We start from the raw sequence: 19,223 nt of genomic DNA on the forward strand, positions 1-19,223 counted from the left end.
GTTTGCAGTACTGCCTTCACAGAAATAAATGCTGCTCACAAAAGTTTTATTTACTAGTAATAATAATAATAATCTTTGTTCGCGTCACTGCAACAAAGTTGTCTGGGAAAAGCCCCTAGTCGCCACATTCCGGCGCCTGTTCGGAAACACGGGAGGGAGAATTCAGAATGCCCAATTCACCTAACAAGTACGTCTTTCGGGACTTGTAGGAGGAAACCGGAGCACCCGGAGGAAACCCACGCAGACACGGGGAGAACGTGCAGATTCCACACAGACAGTTATCCAAGCCGGGAATCGAACCCGGATTCCTGGCGCTGAGAAGCAACAATGCTAACCACTGTGCCAGGTCGGAGTGGGCGAGGGAAATACAAATTGGGCTGATTATAGTTGTGTTCCAGGCACCCAGGTGCTAACATTACGAAATACAGAATGATTTCAACGAATGGGAGAATTCATAGAATCAGCAAAATGTCGACAATCGGTTATTTGGAATTAACAGTGTGCGGCCTCAAACAAAATATGGTGTGTGAACACAGAAACAGCCTCACCAACAATGAAAAGGTGGACTGTACAAATGAGCATGAGATCACACTGTCACAAGGTAAGCTTACCACGTGAACATGATACAAAGATGAAAAGCAATCTACCAGCTGAATCATATTATCAAATGTTCAAATGTTTTCTGGGATAACATTTTGTTCATAACCTTTTCTAAATATAGCCTCTGTAATTATGCAACCGATGCCTGTGTTTTTTGACATTCAACACCTGCAGAGGGTTTGTCAACCTGGTGCCAGGGTCTGTCTGGAAGCTTTAGTTTAAAATGTGAATCTACCAAAACAGCTATCATTGGCAGCTGCCTCAACAGGAGCAACTTCAAGGGGGCATACTCAGCATCGGGGAGAGATAACAGAGAATATTTTGGGTGCAGACCTCTAAAAAGTTCCACAGTAAAAATGTTAATTTGTTTAGGGCAGCACGATGGCATAGTGGTTAGCACAATTGCTTCACAGCTCCAGGGGTCCCAGGTTCGATTCCCGGCTTGGGTCACTATCTGTGTGGAGTCTGCATGTTCTCCCAGTGTGTGCGTGGGTTTCCTCCGGGTGCTCCGGTTTCTCCCACAGTCCAAAGATGTGCGGGTTAGGTGGATTGGCCGTGCTAAATTGCCCTTAGTGTCCAAAATTGCCCTTAGTGTTGGGTGGGGTTACTGGGTTATGAGGATAGGGTGGAGGTGTGGGGTTGGGTAGGGTGCACTTTCCAAGAGCCGGTGCAGACTCGATGGGCCGAATGGCTTCCTTCTGCACTGTAAATTCTATGAAATAGAATTTACATCACAAAGCGTGAGGACGAAGTTGAAATTATTTTTTCATGAATTGGCGAATTGATGCGAATTATGTTCTCTTTGTGGAATGAGACATTTTAACAATGCTCGCACTTTCCCAAGTTCTCCCAGGCCTGGTTTAGCTTAGTTCAATGCAGAGTAAAGTTCAACATTACCTCAATCCCAACAGTATCCTCTACAGCAGCAGTAGAGCGGTTTCCAAACCCCCCCCCCCACACCAGCTACCTTGTAAACTCTCAAATTAGTAACTACGCTGCAGCCAGCAACACATATTGTGACCAGGAGAGAGCTCTGCATATGCGTTCACAGATGATGATCTTTCCCAGTGCCGATCACAAAATAGTCAATTAAGCTCTGCTGCAGTTTATAATGTGGTTTAACAGATTCCCGTAGCACATTAAACATGGTGTGACATCTACTGAGGATGCATCACATGCAGTGTCAAAACAAAGCACTGACACAGTTTCTCCACAGCCAATCCAGTAATATATAAAGCAACGCACACCACTGCATTGTTAATCGGTTAATGCTGAATTAACAAGGCTATTATTTTTAACACAGCAAAATCCCACTATATGCTGTAAAGAGCCAGCAACGACACAGCAGACTGAATAGTCAGTCTCCTTCTGCATTGCAAGGTCTCAAGTGCAGTAATAATTAAAATGTTAACTCTGCAAACCTGCAACCTCGAAGCCCTGGACAGTCTTTTGAAATTTCTTCTCACCAAGAAAAGCTCAGCTTGCATTTCGTTTCCATACCTGATTGGACTCACAGGCCATCAACTACAGAACGCATGATGTGCCAGGACCACCACTGGGCTTGTGTTTTGGTATTGTGGGCAATCTCAAGAAATTCACGGCAAGACACAGGACCTAAGAAGAGAAAGGGGGAGAAAATCCCGAAGTAAAGCAATTGCAGATAAGCAAGCACGATATGAATATTGCCGTGAGCCAAATTAGAGACATCCTTGAAATCTAGCACCCAATCCTATTTTTCCAATTAAGGGTGGCCAATTTAGCGTGGCCAATCCACCTACCCTGCACAGCTTCGTGTTGTGGGGGTGAAATCCAGACATGGGGAGAATGTGCAAATGCCACACGGACAGTGACCCAGGGCCGGGATCGAACCCGGGTGGTCGGTGCAGTTAGGCAGCAGTGCTAACCAGCGACTTGAACTCGTATAGCAATTAATCTTTCATTATCTGGTCACATATAATCAGAGTTACATCTATTTGACAAACAATTAAATATTGTAATCGAAGGGCAGCACGGTGGCCCAGTGGGTTAGCCCTGCTGCCTCATGGCGCCGAGGTCCCAGGTTCGATCCCGGCTCTGGGTCACTGTCCGTGTGGAGTTTGCACATTCTCCCTGTGTTTGCGTGGGTTTCGCCCCCACAACCCAAAATAATGTGCAGGCTAGGTGGGTTGGCCACACTAAATTGCCACTTAATTGGAAAAAATGAATTAGGCACTCTAAATTTATTTTTAAAAATTGTAATCGCTGATATTTCCCCTCCCCCCATTAATAATGAAAGAATGGCTTGGATTTCCTTTGACCTGGGTCATATATATAGAATTTTTTTTTTTTATAAATGTTTTTATTCAGTTTTCATATTTTATATTGAACAAATTACAAATTGTTAGGAGAGAAAAAGAAAAAAAAAACAAACACGCAAAAATTAACATACATATTTACGGGTAAGCATCTTCGTAGTAGTAACTGCGCCCCCCCCCCCCCCCCCCCCCCCCTCAACATGTTTATTTAGTTTGGTTTTGGGCCTTAGCTAGCCTTCGAACCCCCGTACCGAACCTGTAGCCCCCCCCCCTCCCGCTACCTTCCCCCGACTATTCTTCCTCTTGTACATTGGCCACAAATAGGTCCCGGAACAGTTGCATGAATGGCTCCCACGTTCTGTGGAAGCCGTCGTCCGACCCTCGGATGGCAAATTTGATTTTCTCCATTTGGAGAGATTCCGAGAGGTCGGACAGCCAGTCCGCAGCTCTGGGCGGTGCTGCTGACCGCCAGCCAAACAGGATTCTACGGCGGGCGATCAGGGAGGCAAAGGCAAGGGCGTCCGCCCTCCTCCCCAGGAATAGATCTGGCTGTTCTGAAACCCCGAAGACCGCCACTATCGGGCATGGCTCCACCCTCACTCCCACCACTTTGGACATAACCTCGAAGAAGGCTGTCCAGTACTCCACGAGTCTGGGGCAAGACCAGAACATGTGGGCGTGGTTGGCCGGGCCTCTTTGGCACCGTTCACATCGGTCTTCCACCTCCGGGAAGAACCTACTCATACGGGTTCTTGTTAAGTGGGCTCTATGTACCACTTTTAGTTGCGTCAGGCTGAGCCTTGCGCACGTGGAGGTGGAGTTGACCCTATGCAGTGCTTCGCTCCAGAGTCCCCACCCTATCTCCCATCCCCAGGTCGTCCTCCCATTTCCTTCTTGTTGCGTCCAGTACGGTGTCGTCCCTATCTACCAGTCGGCCATACATGTCACTACAGTTCCCTTTCTCTAGGATACTTGCGTCCAGTAGGTCTTCCAGTAGTGTCTGTCGTGGCGGTTGTGGGTACGTCCTTGTCTCCTTTCGTAGGAAGTTTTTGAGCTGCAGGTACCGTAGCTCGTTCCCCCCAGCTAGCTGAAATTTCTCTGTCAGTTCGTCCAGTGTTGCGATCCTGTCGTCCGTGTATAGGTCCCTGACTGTCAGTGTCCCCCCGTCCTGTCTCCACCTTTTGAAGGTGGCATCAGTCAGTGCTGGTTTGAACCTATGGTTGTTGCAGATGGGAGCCTTGTCCGACATTTTGTTCAGGCCAAATTGCTGCCGCAGTTGGTTCCAGGATTGGAGGGTGGCTGTCACCACTGGGCTGCTGGAGTGTTTTTTGGGTGGGGATGGGAGTGCTGCCGTGGCGAGGGCCCGGAGGGAGGTTCCCATGCAGGAGGCCTCCTCCGCACGCACCCACTCAGCTTCTGGCTCCTGGATCCATCCCCTTACTCGCTCGGCTGTTGCTGCCCAGTGGTAGAATTGTAGATTCGGGAGGGCTAGCCCTCCCCTGGTTTTTGTTTTTTGTAAGACCTTCTTTGGGATCCTAGCATTTTTACCCCCCCATACGAACGCCATGATGAGTTTGTCCAGCGCTTTGAAAAAGGCCTTGGGGATGTAGATCGGAATGGATCTAAACAGGAAGAGGAACCTGGGCAGTACGTTCATTTTGATTGTCTGGACTCTCCCCGCGAGGGAGAGCGGGAGTGTGTTCCATCTTTGCAGGTCCTTTTTAACTTCCTCCGTCAGGCTGGTGAGGTTCCATTTGTGGATCCCTTTCCAGTCATGGGCTATTTGGATCCCCAGGTAGCCCCCCCCCCCCCCCCCCCCCCCCCCCTTGCGGGTGTACTGGGAAGATCTCACTTTTGCTCATGTTGAGTTTGTAGCCCGAGAAGGCTCCAAACTCTTTCAGGAGCGCAATGATTCCGTCCATGCTGCTTTGTGGGTCATATATATAGAATTTTACATAGAATTTACAGTGCAGAAGGAGGCCATTCGGCCCATCGAGTCTGCACCGGCTCCTGGAAAGAGCACCCTACCCAAGGTTAACACCTCCACCCTAGCCCCATAACCCAGTAATCCCCCCCAACACTAAGGGCAATTTTGGACACCAAGGGCAATTTATCACGGCCAATCCACCTAACCTGCACATCTTTGGACTGTGGGAGGAAACCGGAGCACCCGGAGGAAACCCACGCACACACGGGGAGGATGTGCAGACTCCGCACAGACAGTGACCCAGCCGGGAATCGAACCTGGGACCCTGGAGCTGTGAAGCGATTGTGCTATCCACTATGCTACCGTGCTGCCCATTTAGTTCGAGCAAAAAGGTCAGGGGTGAAACGACTATTCAAATTTAAATCCCTAATTTAGGGCATGTTAACAATTTTAGCTAATTCGTTTAGCTTTCATTTTTTTCACTTTTAGCTAAAGGTGAATCGGACATTCGGAATTCTCCCTCTGTAAACCCGAACTGGCGCTGAGAGTGGCAACTAGGGGACTAAATTGGAGAGTTAAGACACAAGATGCTGCTGCTACTATCACCCACCATATAGCAGCCGGTTACAGGAAACACAAAGACCAAGAAAGAAACAGTCTAGATGCTTTCACTTCTCCCAGGCAGTGCGTTCCAGATTAGAATTCACTACAGAAGTAGTATTTCTCCTCATTTGGTGATTCATTTTGGTAGGAAAAATTTGAATGCGGATTACAGGGTTAACGACAGGGTTCTAAGGAATGTGGAGGAACAGAGAGACCTTGGGTTTCATGTCCACAGATCTCTGAAGGTTGCCACTCAAGTGAATAGAGTAGTGAAGGCGGCTTGTAGTGTGTTAGCGTTTATTAACAGGGGGCTTGAGTTTAAGAGCCGCGGGGTTATGCTGCAACTGTACATGATCCTGGTGAGACCACATTTGGAGTACTGTGTGCAGTTCTGGTCACCTCACTATAGGAAGGATGTGGAAGCATTGGAAAGGGCGCAAAGGAGATTTACCAGGATGCTGCCTGGTTTGGAGAGTAGGTCTTATGAGGAAAGGTTGAAGGAGCTATGGCTTTTCTCTTTGGAGCGGAGGAGGATGAGAGGTGACTTAATAGAGGTTTATAAGATGCTGAGGGGGATAGATAGAGTGGACGTTCAGAGACTATTTCCTCGGGTGGATGTAGTTTTTACAAGGAGGCATAACTATAAGGTTCAGGGTGGGAGATATAGGAGGAATATCCGAGGTAGGTTCTTTAGTCAGAGAGCAGTTAGGGTGTGGAATGGAGTGCCTGCTGCGATAGTGGAGTCGGACACTTTAGAAACTTTCAAGCAGTTATTGGATAGGCACATGGAGCACACCAGAATGACAGGGAGTGGGATAGCTTGATCTTGGTTTGGGACAAGGCTCGGCACAACACAACAGGCCGAAAAGCCTGTTCTGTGCTGTACTGTTCTATGTTCCTCCCTCTCACTTCTCCCTGCCATCCCTACACAGTCCTTTTTTGTAAATGTAATAATAATCAGGTTACTAATCCAATGACATTAACACAACACCATCACTGCCCCAAATAACTGCTGCAGGAATAACCTTGCTCAGAGGGTATTCAAACTGTGAGGGCCCATTGCTGAAAATTCCTTAATTTCCCATTTCTTCTATTTTGCGTTATCATTTAAGTCAAGCTAGGAAGTGAGGAATTAAGTTGCAATATGGGACACTGTGCGAGCTTTAGAACAGCAGAACTAGACTATTTGACACCAGAGAGAGATTGGTAAAATTCAGTTCGATTGGCTGGTTGGCGAGCAGTTTTCTGCCCGGCAACAGACGGAGATTGGGCTCGACCCAAGTGGGATTTCAGAGAACCAAAGAAAGGTCAGAAAGTGCTCTCTCTCTCGCTACATAGCTGCTGTAGCTCTGAAACTACCGTGAAAACCATTGAAGACTTAAAGTGGAAACCTGGAGCTGAAAGCTTAAAATAGAAGGTGTGGTCAGCAGAAGACAACCCCTGAAACAAAGACTCTTATCCGTTTTACATTCATCGTTATTTTTATACCCCCTTCTGTTTGTTTGTCTGTCACGTGTGTGTGTGTGTGTGTGTGTGTGTGTGTATTATAAGGTGGAGGAGAGTTTAAGGGGGGGGGGGTGGAGAAGGGGTTAAAATTAGATAATAGTTAACCATTTGTATTTACTTGATATTGAATTATAGTTTGTCATTAATAAAATTGAATTGTTTAAATTGACAAACCTGGTGACTGTAGTTATGAGGCAGCTAAGGACCAAAAGACTTTGGGGGTTTTCCCAAGAATTATTTATTAATTTCAATTGTGCTGTGCCTCCAGGTCAAGTGGGACTGGAATTGACCGCACACTACAACCCAGGGGGTCGTAATAAAACCTAAACATTAGGGCAGCATGGTACAGTGGTTAGCACTGTTGCTTCAGAGCGCCAGGGTTCTAGGTTTGATTCCCAGCTAAGGTCACTGTGTGCGGAGTCTGCACGTTGTGTGGAGTCTGCACGCTCTCCCTGTGTCTGTGTGGATTTCCTCTGGGTGCTCCGGTTTCCTCCCACAAGTCCAGAAAGACATGCCGTCAGGTGAATTAGACGTTCTGAATTTTCCTTGTGTGTGTACCCGAACAGGGGCCGGAATGTGGCGACGAGGAGCTTTTCACAGTAACCACTTTGCAGTGTTAATGTCAGCCTGCTTGTGACACTAAAAAGATTATTGCTACATTAGGCGTGCTCCTGCACAATTCTTCAAGTAGTCTAAACTTTCCCCAAAATAATGTTGGTCCACAAATTCTCATCTGCAGACCACAACAATGAACTTCACAGTAGCCGCCCGCGGACAATTTGGAAAGTATGCACAGACACGCAGGAATGCATTTTCACAGCTCAGTTTGAGCAGTAAGTAAACCATTGTTTTGGAACCAATTACTGCAGCTCACTGGCTCCAATTTTGTTCCAGTCACGGAAAGTCACCAAGAGAATGATGCAGTAACTTGTCATTCCACACTAGCAATCATGGTCCAGAAGGTTTGTTATAGATTTTTAAAATGTCAATGGAAGAAGAATCAAAAACATGGCGCTTAAGCCAAATTATTTCTTGGGGCAGTGCAAAGGGGATAAATATTAACCAAAAAAAAACAATTTTTCTGGTTTAATCGAATGCACTTTTCTAGTCATGGCAAAATTCGTGTCACCCTCCTCGACACTATCTCCAGAGCAATAACATCCTTCCTGTAATGTGGTGACCAGAACAGCCCACAATACTCCAGTTGTGGCCTCACCAGTGTTTTATACAATTCTAACATATCCTTACTTTTATATTCGATATCTCTGCCAATGCTTTCTTTACAACCGTGTCTACTTGAACTGCTGCCTTAAGGGGACCTGTGTACCTGTACACCAAGATCTCTCACTATACCCCTCTTAGCATATTCCCAATTGCGTACTCCCGACAACTGTTTGACCTCCCTAAACATCTATTACTCTCCCTTGTATTCGGTTATTGCTGCTTTTAATTCCCACCCCAAATGCCTCCCTCGTTTTATGAAATATGGGAGTGTCCCTTGGAGGTTGAGCGATCCATTACCAATCACTAATTAATAGTGTGAACTATTGGTAAAGGCAGCTGATTTGCCAATGCTCGAAGCCTGATCTTGATCAAAATTCCAACTTCCACACAATTGGTCTACTGGAATCTCAATATCGCACTTGATGATAGTTTAGGTTGAAGTGGATTCCAGAATCCTAATCTAGATTTAAGAAGATAGCTGCAGAATCTTGGGCTATAGAGGCAAAGAGATCCAGCTACTCCACGAAAGAGTAAAATAGCAGCGAAAACCTGAACATAGAAAATGCCTGGAGGACATTAACCGAAGACGAGATTTATGTTAGTTAACGGTTAACATCAAACCGTTTTGTACCACAGAATCCTCATAACGCGGTGCTGACTATTTAAAAACACAATGATCCATGAGATTTTGTATACCCGAGGGTGAAGGTATAAAAATTAAACAAAAATCTTTAAAGATAGAGGAATCAAGTATGCTCATTAATGGGCAGCACGGTGGCACAGTGGTTAGCATTGCTGCCTACGGCGCTGAGGTCCCGGGTTCGAATCCCGGCCCTGGGTCACTGTCCGTGTGGAGTTTGCACATTCTCCCCGTGTCTGCGTGGGTTTCGCCCCCACAACCCAAAAAACATGTGCTTGTTAGGTGGATTGGCCACGCTAAATTGCCCCTTAAATTGGAAAAAAAAAAGAATTGGGTACTCTAAATTTAAAAAAAATAAAAAATAAATAAAAAAGTATGCTCATTAATAATTTAGATGAGGTAATATGGAAGAGCAAGAGGAGAAACCGATACTCATGTCACAAATCCCTCTCGGGCATTTCCAACACAAGACTGAGATAAATTGGAAAAGAGAATGGTTCAGAGATTACAAAGGTCAGCTCCACATTAAACACAAACATACTCAATTCAATGGAGACATTGTCAGGTTTAAAACGCTCTGGTAAACAAAATCCTTTAAAAAAACTTATTAACCATTCTACAACTGTTCATTCGAATTATAGATCACTATTTAACGTAGTTTCAACGGCTGGTGAACCTACCTAGTTAAATCTGTTTGGAGCAGATTCAGCAACAGAATTGCACACGTGGAAACCTTTCGCATATTGGTTACTCTGAACTTGTACTCATACAGGGTACTCATACAACGCTTCAAGGAATGATTGGGCGGGGGCAGGGGGTGGGGGGGTGGGGGGGTTTAATCTCAGTCTTGTGTAGCTGGAGCAGCAATCCAGACACCCAGGACAGTGCTCTGGGGTCCTGGGTTCGAAACCCACCTACAGATGGTGACATTTGAATTCAATTGTTAAAAGTTGGAATTCAAAGTGTAAATACCACCATTAATCGTCGTTTGCAGATAGTTGTGAAGATCTATCTGCTTCACTAATGCCTACAGTCAACCCAAGAACCACAGCAATGTGGTTGACTCTTAGAATGCCCTCTCAAATCACTTGGTTCAAGCGCAATCAGGAATGGACAATAGATGCTGGCTGGGCCTACATCCAATGAAAGCAATAGTATCATCAATTTATAAACATGTTCCCCAATGTCAAGAAATTCATAGACACTAGGGGCGGGATTCTCCCCCCCCCCCCCCCCCCCGGGTCAGGGGCCATCGGCAGCGGCCCCCCCCGGAAATTCTCCGGGCCGCCCGCTAGCGGCCAGTCCCGCCGGTGTGGATTAGACATAGCCCATACCGGCGGGACCTGGCTTGGAGGACGGTTAGCGGGGTCCTCGGGGGAGGTATCTGGCCCATGGGGGCCCCTACGGTGGCCTGGACCGTGATCGGGGCCCACCGATCTGCGGGCGGACCTGTGGTGTGGGGGCATCCTTTCCCTCCGCGCCGGCCTCTGTAAGGCTCCGCCATGGCTGGCGCGGAGAACAAACTGCACATGCACAGGAAACATACCAGCAGTTCTCCGCATGCGCCAGAACACGCTGGCGGTCCTGCGCATGCGCCAACTTGTGCCGGCCGGCGAGGACCTTCGTCGCCAGTTGTCAGGGCAGCACGGTGGCCTAGTGGTTAGCACAACCGCCTCACGGCGCTGAGGTCCCAGGTTCAAATCCCGGCCCTGGGTCACTGTATGCGTGGAGTTTGCACATTCTCCCCGTGTCTGCGTGGGTTTCGCCCCCCACAACCCAAAAATGTGCAGAGTAGGTGGATTGGCCACGTTAAATTGCCCCTTAATTGGAAAAAATAATTGGGTAATCTAAATTTTAAAAAAAAAGTTGTCGCGTCACCAACCCCTCCAGCGCCGGCCTAGCCCCCGGGAATGCGAAGGATTCTGCGACTTCCGGGTGGCCCGACGCCGGAGTGGTTCGCGCCGGCACAGGCCGATCGCGGGAGAATCCCGGACTAGATCTTTGTGGACCAAGACATCACCTATATCAAAGATCCTTTTCAACTAAAGTAAGGTGTTAATACAAGAGCTGACCTCGATTGCCTGCAGGGACCTGGGGCGTCAGCTTCCGAGGAGGATTGGGCAGGGGGAAAGTGTGTTTGATACCCAATTCTGTATTGACCAAGGTGGAGGACTCAGTGGTGGGCAAAATTATATTTTTCCCCAATGCATAATTCAAAGACTGTACAGCAATACAAGGATAGATTATAAATGTTTCTAGTAATGATCTGCATTCCAACTTTGTTTTTTTGCATGGACCAATGGTATCAAGCGCCGAAAATCCACTAATTGCAGTCAACGGTAAATTGGGATTATAACAAGGCTGGAGTTACACAGTGAATCAGTGAGAGAGCAGAGGCGATTTGTCAGCTTGTGAGTGGGCGGCACAGTGGTCAGCACTGTGGCTTCACAGCGCCAGGGTCCCAGGTTCGATTCCCGGCTTGGGTCACTGTCTGTGCGGAGTCTGCACGTTCTCCCCGTGTCTGTGTGGGTTTCCTCCGGTTTTGCTCCCACGAGCCCCGAAGACGTGTTTATTCTGAATTCTCCCTCAGTGCACCCGGACAGGTGCCGGAGTGTGGTGACTGGGGCTTTTCACAGTAACTTGCAGTATTAGTGCAAGCCTACTTGTGACATTAATAAAGATTATTATTTATTATCAGTTGATGCTTCTCATCTGATCTGAAGGCCATTGGACCCAAGCGAGAGAGAGCTTGGTGGGTGGAGGCGGGGGGAGGAAGAGAGAAGAGAGAGAGTGGATTATCCAGATAAAAATAGAGGCCAGTCATGGCACGTAGCACTGATTAATTCAGATCACAAAATTAAATATAATTTGTGCAGAACAGCCAGCAGTACTAGACAGAATGATTGGTGCACAGTTGACCTCTTTTTGGAGTTTATGCTCACTGGGTAAGTGACAGAATATAATAGAATTACTTCAAGGCAGTAGATATGATGTGACAGAACTGACAGGCCTTCTCCTGCCTCCAGACTTCATTAACAAACATACCCAGCTTCACTGTAACAACGCACTGTAGTTCATTGCCTCGTGCCTTCTGGTCTCCCAAACCACAGTTTTGTTCCCGACACAAGGTAATGGTTCAGTACGGTGGCCAGCGTAGTTTTTTAAAAAAAGGTCCCGAGACATGGGTAAATGTTTCTGTATTTTTGGAATGCCACACTCACCTTGCACGTTTGGCTCGAGTCGACCGGTTCACCATGATAGTGTTGAAAACAGACAAGTAGGAGCAGAGTTTATTATTCCTATTGTGAAGACTACAGAAGGTGGAAAGGCACCATTACCTACCTGCCCTGGGCCACAAAATTATTTAAAGGGAAGAGAGAAAAAAAATCAACCTTATTTTAAGTAGAGGTTGGGGAATACTAATACACACCCTGGGAAAATACCAATCTATTCCCAAGAATTCACTGCTCCCTCTTCACACACTGGAAAAAGTGTGTGAACTTTTTCTACCTGGGATTTAATTGGAGCACTGAACGTTGCAGAAAAAAGAAAAGGAAGGTGCTTACAGCTTCAAGGAATGATGGGGGGGGGGGGTTAATCTCGGTCTTAAATACACTATTCATCAAGAGGTGGGGGGAGGGAGAGAGAGCCAACACACACCAACGCGCCTTTAATCTTTAACCTGTGTTGCCTTAGTAACCATCCTTTGATCACCCTTGGGCAATGGTAGACCTACATTTCGATTGGCCAAATGTTGATGTTGCAAGTAAATCAAAATCATTGCTGACTTTTGCTCCTTTTTTTCTAGTCTCCAACCAAAGAAGCCAAATCGATAGCCTGCCCCCAGGAATCTGCTGCTCTGTAGAAACTTTTATATTGACAGAGGTTGTGTTATCAGTTGTTCACCTGTGTCCGGGGCGGCACGATAGCACAATGGTTAGCATTGTTGCTTAACAACGCCAGGGTTCCAGGTTTGATTCCCGGCTTGGGTCCCTGTCTGTGCGAAGTCTGCACGTTCTCCCCTTGTCTGTGGGTTTCCTCCGGTTTCCTCCCACAAGTCCCGAAAGACGTGCTGTTAGGTAATTTGGACATTCTGAATTCTCCCTCCGTGTACCCGAACAGGCGTCAGAGTGTGGCAACTAGGGGCTTTTCACAGTAGCATCATTGCAGTGTTAATGTAAACCTACTTGTGATACTAATAAAGATTATTATTATTAAATGGAACATACTCCCCATTCATAAGAATCCCTACAGTACAGGCGGCCGCCATTCGGCCCATTGAGTCTGCACTGATCCTTGTGTGCAGCTCCAACAACATTCAAGAAGCCGGATATCATTAAAGGACAAAACAGCCCATTTGACTTCCACTCTTATCCCTCACCGACAAGATGTACCACAAACACCTTGCAAAGTCTTCTTCAAAAGCACCTTCCCAATAGTATCGGCGGTTTACGGGCTATTTTGGAGGAGGAGAAGGCGCTGCTAGGAGGGATCAAGGCAAAGTGGGAGGAAGAGTTGGGAGAGGGTATGGAGGAGGGGGTCTAGTGTGAGATGCTCCGGAGGGTGAACGCCTCCACCCCGTGTGCGAGGTTGGGGCTGATACAGCTGAAGGTGGTGTACAGAGCACACCTTACAAGGGCGAGGATGAGCTGGCTCTTCATATGTTTTGATCCTCTCCAAAGCTGGAAGATTACTGGAAGGAGGTTTTTCAGGTAATTTCTAAAGTGTTGCACGTGAAACTGGACCCGGGCCCTCGGGAGGCCATATTCGGGGTGTCGGACCAGCCGGGGTTGGAACATCACCTTGTTGATCGCCCGAAGGCGGATCCTGTTAGGGTGGGAGATCAACCTCTCCACCCTGTGCCCTGGCGTGCGAGAGGGGGGACCTGCTGGAATTCTTGATGTTTGAAAAGGTCAAATTTGAACTGAGGGGAAGGATGGAGGGGTTCTACAATTCATGGCCGTCATTCATTATGCACTTTCGAGAATTGGATCACATCGAACATTAGTGGGGGATGGGGGAGAGAAGAGAGAGAGAGACTGTATGTGTTAATGATGACGAGGGGTGATTTTGGATTCCTTTTTGCCATTTGTTAATGTTAACATGCGGGCTAATATTTGGGGTTTGGTGGGACGGTGGGATCGTTGTTATTGATATGAGGTTTGACATTACATTCGTTACTGATTATTGTTGGATGTAAATTTGGGAGAAAATGTGAAAAAGGAGAATGAAAATATTTTTAAATTCCCAAAGGAAGGACATGGGTAACAGGTACCGTCAGCTCCAAATTCCCTTCCAAGACACTGACCATCCTGACTTGGAAACATACTCCTTCTTCGTCACTCACAAAATGCCTAACAGCACTGTGGGTGTACCTGCATTGTTTGCACTGAAGCGGCTCAAGGTAGCAGGTCATCACCACCTTGGCAAGGGCGGTTAGGAACGGACAATAAATGTTGGTCTTTTCAGCGACAATCACATTCCACAACGGATTTTAAAAATGCAGCACCCATTCCACGACACATTGGAATGGTAGACGAGGTATTGGTAGATATTTCAAACATGCTCACTCTGGGGATTATGCACTGAGCCAAGCAGACACACAACTGATCCACTGTTTATAGCATCCTACAGAATGTGACCCATAAACAACTTCTGGGTCCAAGAATCAGAATATGCTGGGAATATATATAAATCTGTCTGTGGAAGTTATTCAGAAACAGTAGCTAACTATTTCTCCTTCATATTTGACTTGCTGCAAAATACCAGCATTTGTCATTTCAGGATCTTATCCTTGACCATCTTATAGACGAGATGTGAAAATAGGACAAATAGTAAAATCTTTATTAGCCACAAGTAGGCTTACATTAATTTGTAAGAGTTACTGATCTCTAACTCACTTCAATCTGAGTGCTACTGCACAGAGTGCTTTAAAAGTGGTGTTTAAGGGAGACACGGTGGCACAGTGGTTAGCACTGCGGCCTCCTGGCACCGAGGTCCCAGGTTCAATCCCGGCCCTGGGTCACTGTCCGTGTGGAGTTTGCACATTCTCCCCACAACCCAAAGATGTGCAGGGTCGGTGAATTGGCCACGCTAAATTGCCCCTTAATTGGAAAAAAAAATGAATTGGGTACTCTAAATTTAACAGAAAAAGGTGGTGTTTAAAGAATGGACTAGTCCCAGAATATCAGATCTCCGACTAGCCATCATAATAATCTTTATCATTGTCACAAGTAGGCTTACATTAACACTGCAATGAAGTGAAAAGCCCCTAGTCGCCACATTCCGGCGCCTGTTCGGGTACACAGAGGGAGAATTCAGAATGTCCAATTCACATAACAAGCACGTCTTTTGGGACTTCTGGGAGGAAACCGGAGCACCCGGAGGAAACCCACGCAGACACGGGGAGAATGTGCAGACTCCGCACAGAGTGACCCAAGCCGGGAATCGAACCCTGGCGCTGTGAAGCCATAGTGCTAACCACTGTGCTACCGTAACCAAGGCCTGCACAAGCACAACTGGTTTACACATGATACAATGAACATTACTGGAGGGCGAACCTTTCTCTCCAATCTCAACAAAAATTGCGTCTTTTGTAAGATTTGTATTATTTCACCTTTTCAGAACATTGTGCATTGTCATATTAAAACCTGCCAAAATAAATATTCACTTTTAATAACATTATACAAGATCCCCAGTAAAAACGTTACTGGGCACTTCATTTTCAACTGTATGTCAATGCCTCACAGAATAGTGATAGAACAGTACATCTCGTTACTGCACCCGTTCAAAATGTATTAATATTCATAAAGAAACTGGTTTTCCAACCTAACGTCGACAGCTACAGAACATACCCGAGGCATAGTAAAGATGAAAAGCAGGTTTATCTGCACAATCTACCCAGGAAATTCCCCTCCCCCTCCGACCAAATAATTTAACTCTCTGACAGCTGCCAAAGTGACTGGCATCACAACAGTGACTATTCTTCAATAGTATATCATTGACTGGCTATTGATGGGGGAAGTCCTGGGATCATGAAAGATAATATAGCAATGCAGTCTGTTTTTCTTTCCCTATATAAAAAACATGTTTTTCCACTCAGGAAGGCACCAGGTTTGGGAAATGGGATTAAAGTCAATGCAGCATGCTTTTGAAGTTCAGGTACATTGTTTTGGAGGGGGCAGCATTTATTATTTAACCCAACCATTTGTGGTTAAGGGAGCTCTAGCACAGTAGTTAGCACTGCTGCTTCACAGCGCCAGGAACCGGGGTTCGATTCCCCACTGGGTCACCGTCTGTGTGGAGTCTGCACGTTCTCCCCGTGTCTGCGTGGTTTTCCTCCGGGTGCTCCGGTTTCCTCCCACAAGTCCCGAAGGACGTGCTTGTTGGGTGAATTGGACATTCTGAATTCTCCCTCAGTGTACCCGAACAGGCGCCAGAATGTGGCGACTAGGGGATTTGCACAGTAACTTCATTGCGGTGTTAATGTAAGCCTACTTGCGACATTAATAAAGATTATCAAGCTTGCAGAGAACACTTTACAAAAAATAAAACTGGCAAGATAAACCCTTCCCCCTTTTAATTTCATGCCTCAGTAATTTCTGTCTGATCCCACTCAAAAATAAATTTTGCGCCAAGATTTCAGTCTGCGTCTCCTCTCGTTCGGATGCGATTTAGGAGTTTTCAGTTTCCTCCCTTGCAACCCAAACTGTAAATGACAGATGCAAATTACAGGTCGTACTCACCTGTCCAGCCGTCAGACTGGACAAGACTGGACTTCCTACCTCCCTGCAGATCTGTCCCGTTTCTCTCACTCTCCCTCCCCTATATCTTCGGCCTCCTTGCCGTGGCTATATCAGGCAGCCTTCGGCACAAGTTCCTGGACTCTAATCTGCTCTCTCCAGTTACAGTGCTGGTTGCTGACAACCTCACCAAGTGCCCACAGCAAAAACAGGCTCCGTGGGAATGCAGCACTTGGGGTTACTGATACAGAAAGAACATGGTTCTGCTCGTGAACACCTCCATGGTGACAAATTCATTCATCGAGCTAATGCGGCATCAAAAACCAGGGGCTCGTCCTGGAAGGGGGATCCTGATCAAGGAGGTTGAAGTGGCGAAAATTTCAGGAATAATTTTTTTTTATATAAATGAGTTCTGTGAGCGCTCTGGCTGTACCTCAAATCGATCAAAGCAGAGTGGTAGATCGGAGAAGACTGCCCTGCAGCATTTGGATGTTGCATTGTTATTTAAAATTGCTTCCATTTGTTTTACTGGGATCTGTAAATGGATGGAGGCTTATTTTTAACAAATATTTATTTTGAGTTTGACAATGCTGATTAGCCTGACTTCTCCATTCTTTAGCTCAGTCATGTATGCCTTCAAACCACAAAGCTTCTTACCCTGATATACAGCTGCAAACGTCCTTCGGAAGGTGAAAGAAACCCCCCTTATTTTTTTTTCCCCCCGATTAAGGGGCAATTTAGCGTGGCCAAACTATCTATCCCGCACATCTTTTTGGGTTGTGGGGGTGCCCCACACAGACACGGTTGGGGGGGGGGGGGGGGGGGAAGATGTGCAAATTCGACACGTACAGTGAACGGGGGCCTGGATCGAACCCGGGTCCTCGGTGTAGTGAGGCAGCAGTGCTAAGCCACTGCTTCACTGTGCCATTGAATTGAATCTTGACGAGCAGGTAGCATTTTTTTCTGATTTTGATCCACAGAAAAGAAAGGATCATAAAAAATTGCAACCGCCACTTTGTTTTATTTTTTTTAAAAGCCAATTTACGAAAGGCATTTTCTCCAAGCAGATAAATTGAATGCAGATCCACCTAACCAATTTTCATCTGAACTCCACACAGAGTAAAAATGCAGCAAAATGTGTGTCGCTTAGTTTTAAAATTCAGCTTAATACACACATTTAAAGAGAGGTCTTTGTCCCTCTAAATCTTTGTTGAAGGGCATATTTTCAAGTGCCCAAATGGCACCATTATTTACAAAAATTTTAAGCACTAAATAAACTAGCCCTCTCTGACCTAGAACTAGCAGAATTTCAGTTTGTGTGCACGAAACTGCTGATGAACAATAAAAAAAGAACACTCAGCGGTATCTCTATGGATTTTGCCCTTCCAAATTTGGGGTGCATCCACAGAAAGGGTGCAGTGAATGTGAAGTACTGTCGGTTATGTATCTGGCATTACAGTGATTACAGCCAGCACATGAAACGCACAATTCAAAATGCTGAAAGATCGCTTTTCTCGCCAAAACGATGTCCAACAGCAACATTGGAGGGTGCACCAAGCATCAAAGTTCAACACCAACTAACCTTTTCAGTTTGTGTTCAATGTCAATGTCAAGCAGCTCCAAACAAGGCACCAAACCAGCCAGATTGTTTATCCTCAATTGGCAATAATTCTCTCTTGTGAAGTGTGATGGGCGACTTGCGGTCAAACAGGTTAAAGCACTTTCCAGGGCAGTATTAAATCATTATAGAACTGCAAATCTCCATTTTAAGTCGTGCCCAGCAGCAATGGCAGTTTAACCATTGACCTCAAGCACCCTGGGCTGGAGTTTCAAACTCCTGGTCTGAATATAGTGACATACGTTGGAGCGTATGCATATGTGGGGAGAGTGTAGGACCAAATGCTTGCTCAGAAACCCCCAGTTGAATAACCTAGAATGGCTCACTTGATCGGCACCCACACGAAACGGGTTATCCAACATGAATGATCACTTTTCAGATTGGATGGGGGGGGGGGGGAAATGCAGACACAACTTGACCAACATCGTTCACTTCATTTAATTTTCTAGGAGCTCACAAAACCAGGTTGCTGCTGTGGGCAGCACGGTAGCATTGGGGATAGCACAATCGCTTCACAGCTCCAGGGTCCCAGGTTCGATTCTGGCTTGGGTCACTGTCTGCGGAGTCTGCACATCCTCCCCGTGTGTGCGTGGGTTTCCTCCGGGTGCTCCGGTTTCCTCCCACAGTCCAAAGATGTGCAGGTTAGGTGGATTGGCCATGATAAATTGCCTTTAGTGTCCAAAATTGCCCTTAGTGTTGGGTGGGGTTACTGGGTTGTGGGGATAGGGTGGAGGTGTTGACCTTGGGTAGGGTGCTCTTTCCAAGAGCCAGTGCAGACTCGATGGGCCGAATGGCCTCCTTCTGCACTGTAAATTCAATGAACTTTATAATATATTTATACAAAAGAGGTCGTTAATTGAGGGATAAGTATTGGCACAGGAGAATTCACCAACTGTCCTTCGAAACAATGCCAAGGGATCTATTACGTTCACTTTGAGAGCTTGGTGGGACATCAGTTCTCAATCTAAAAGACACTTCCGACACCACAGCACTCCTTCAGTAGTGTCAGCTCGATGTTTGTGCTCAGGTCTCTAGAGTGGGGCTTGAAGCCACAACCTCTCAACTCAGA

The 19,223-nt window shown here is 46.5% G+C and overlaps 1 protein-coding gene across 1 annotated transcript in view; it reads right to left on the reverse strand.

The window, feature by feature from the left end:
- Positions 1–19,223, reverse strand: part of sipa1l3 (signal-induced proliferation-associated 1 like 3) — a 241,529-nt gene that overhangs the window by 158,413 nt on the left and 63,893 nt on the right. Inside the window, 1 exon segment of the mRNA XM_038786044.1 lies at positions 2,101–2,214. The gene's annotated coding sequence lies outside the window, so the exon portion shown is untranslated.

Source organism: Scyliorhinus canicula, chromosome 27 (genome assembly GCF_902713615.1).
Source record: "Scyliorhinus canicula chromosome 27, sScyCan1.1, whole genome shotgun sequence".
Classification (NCBI taxonomy): Eukaryota; Metazoa; Chordata; class Chondrichthyes; order Carcharhiniformes; family Scyliorhinidae; genus Scyliorhinus; species Scyliorhinus canicula.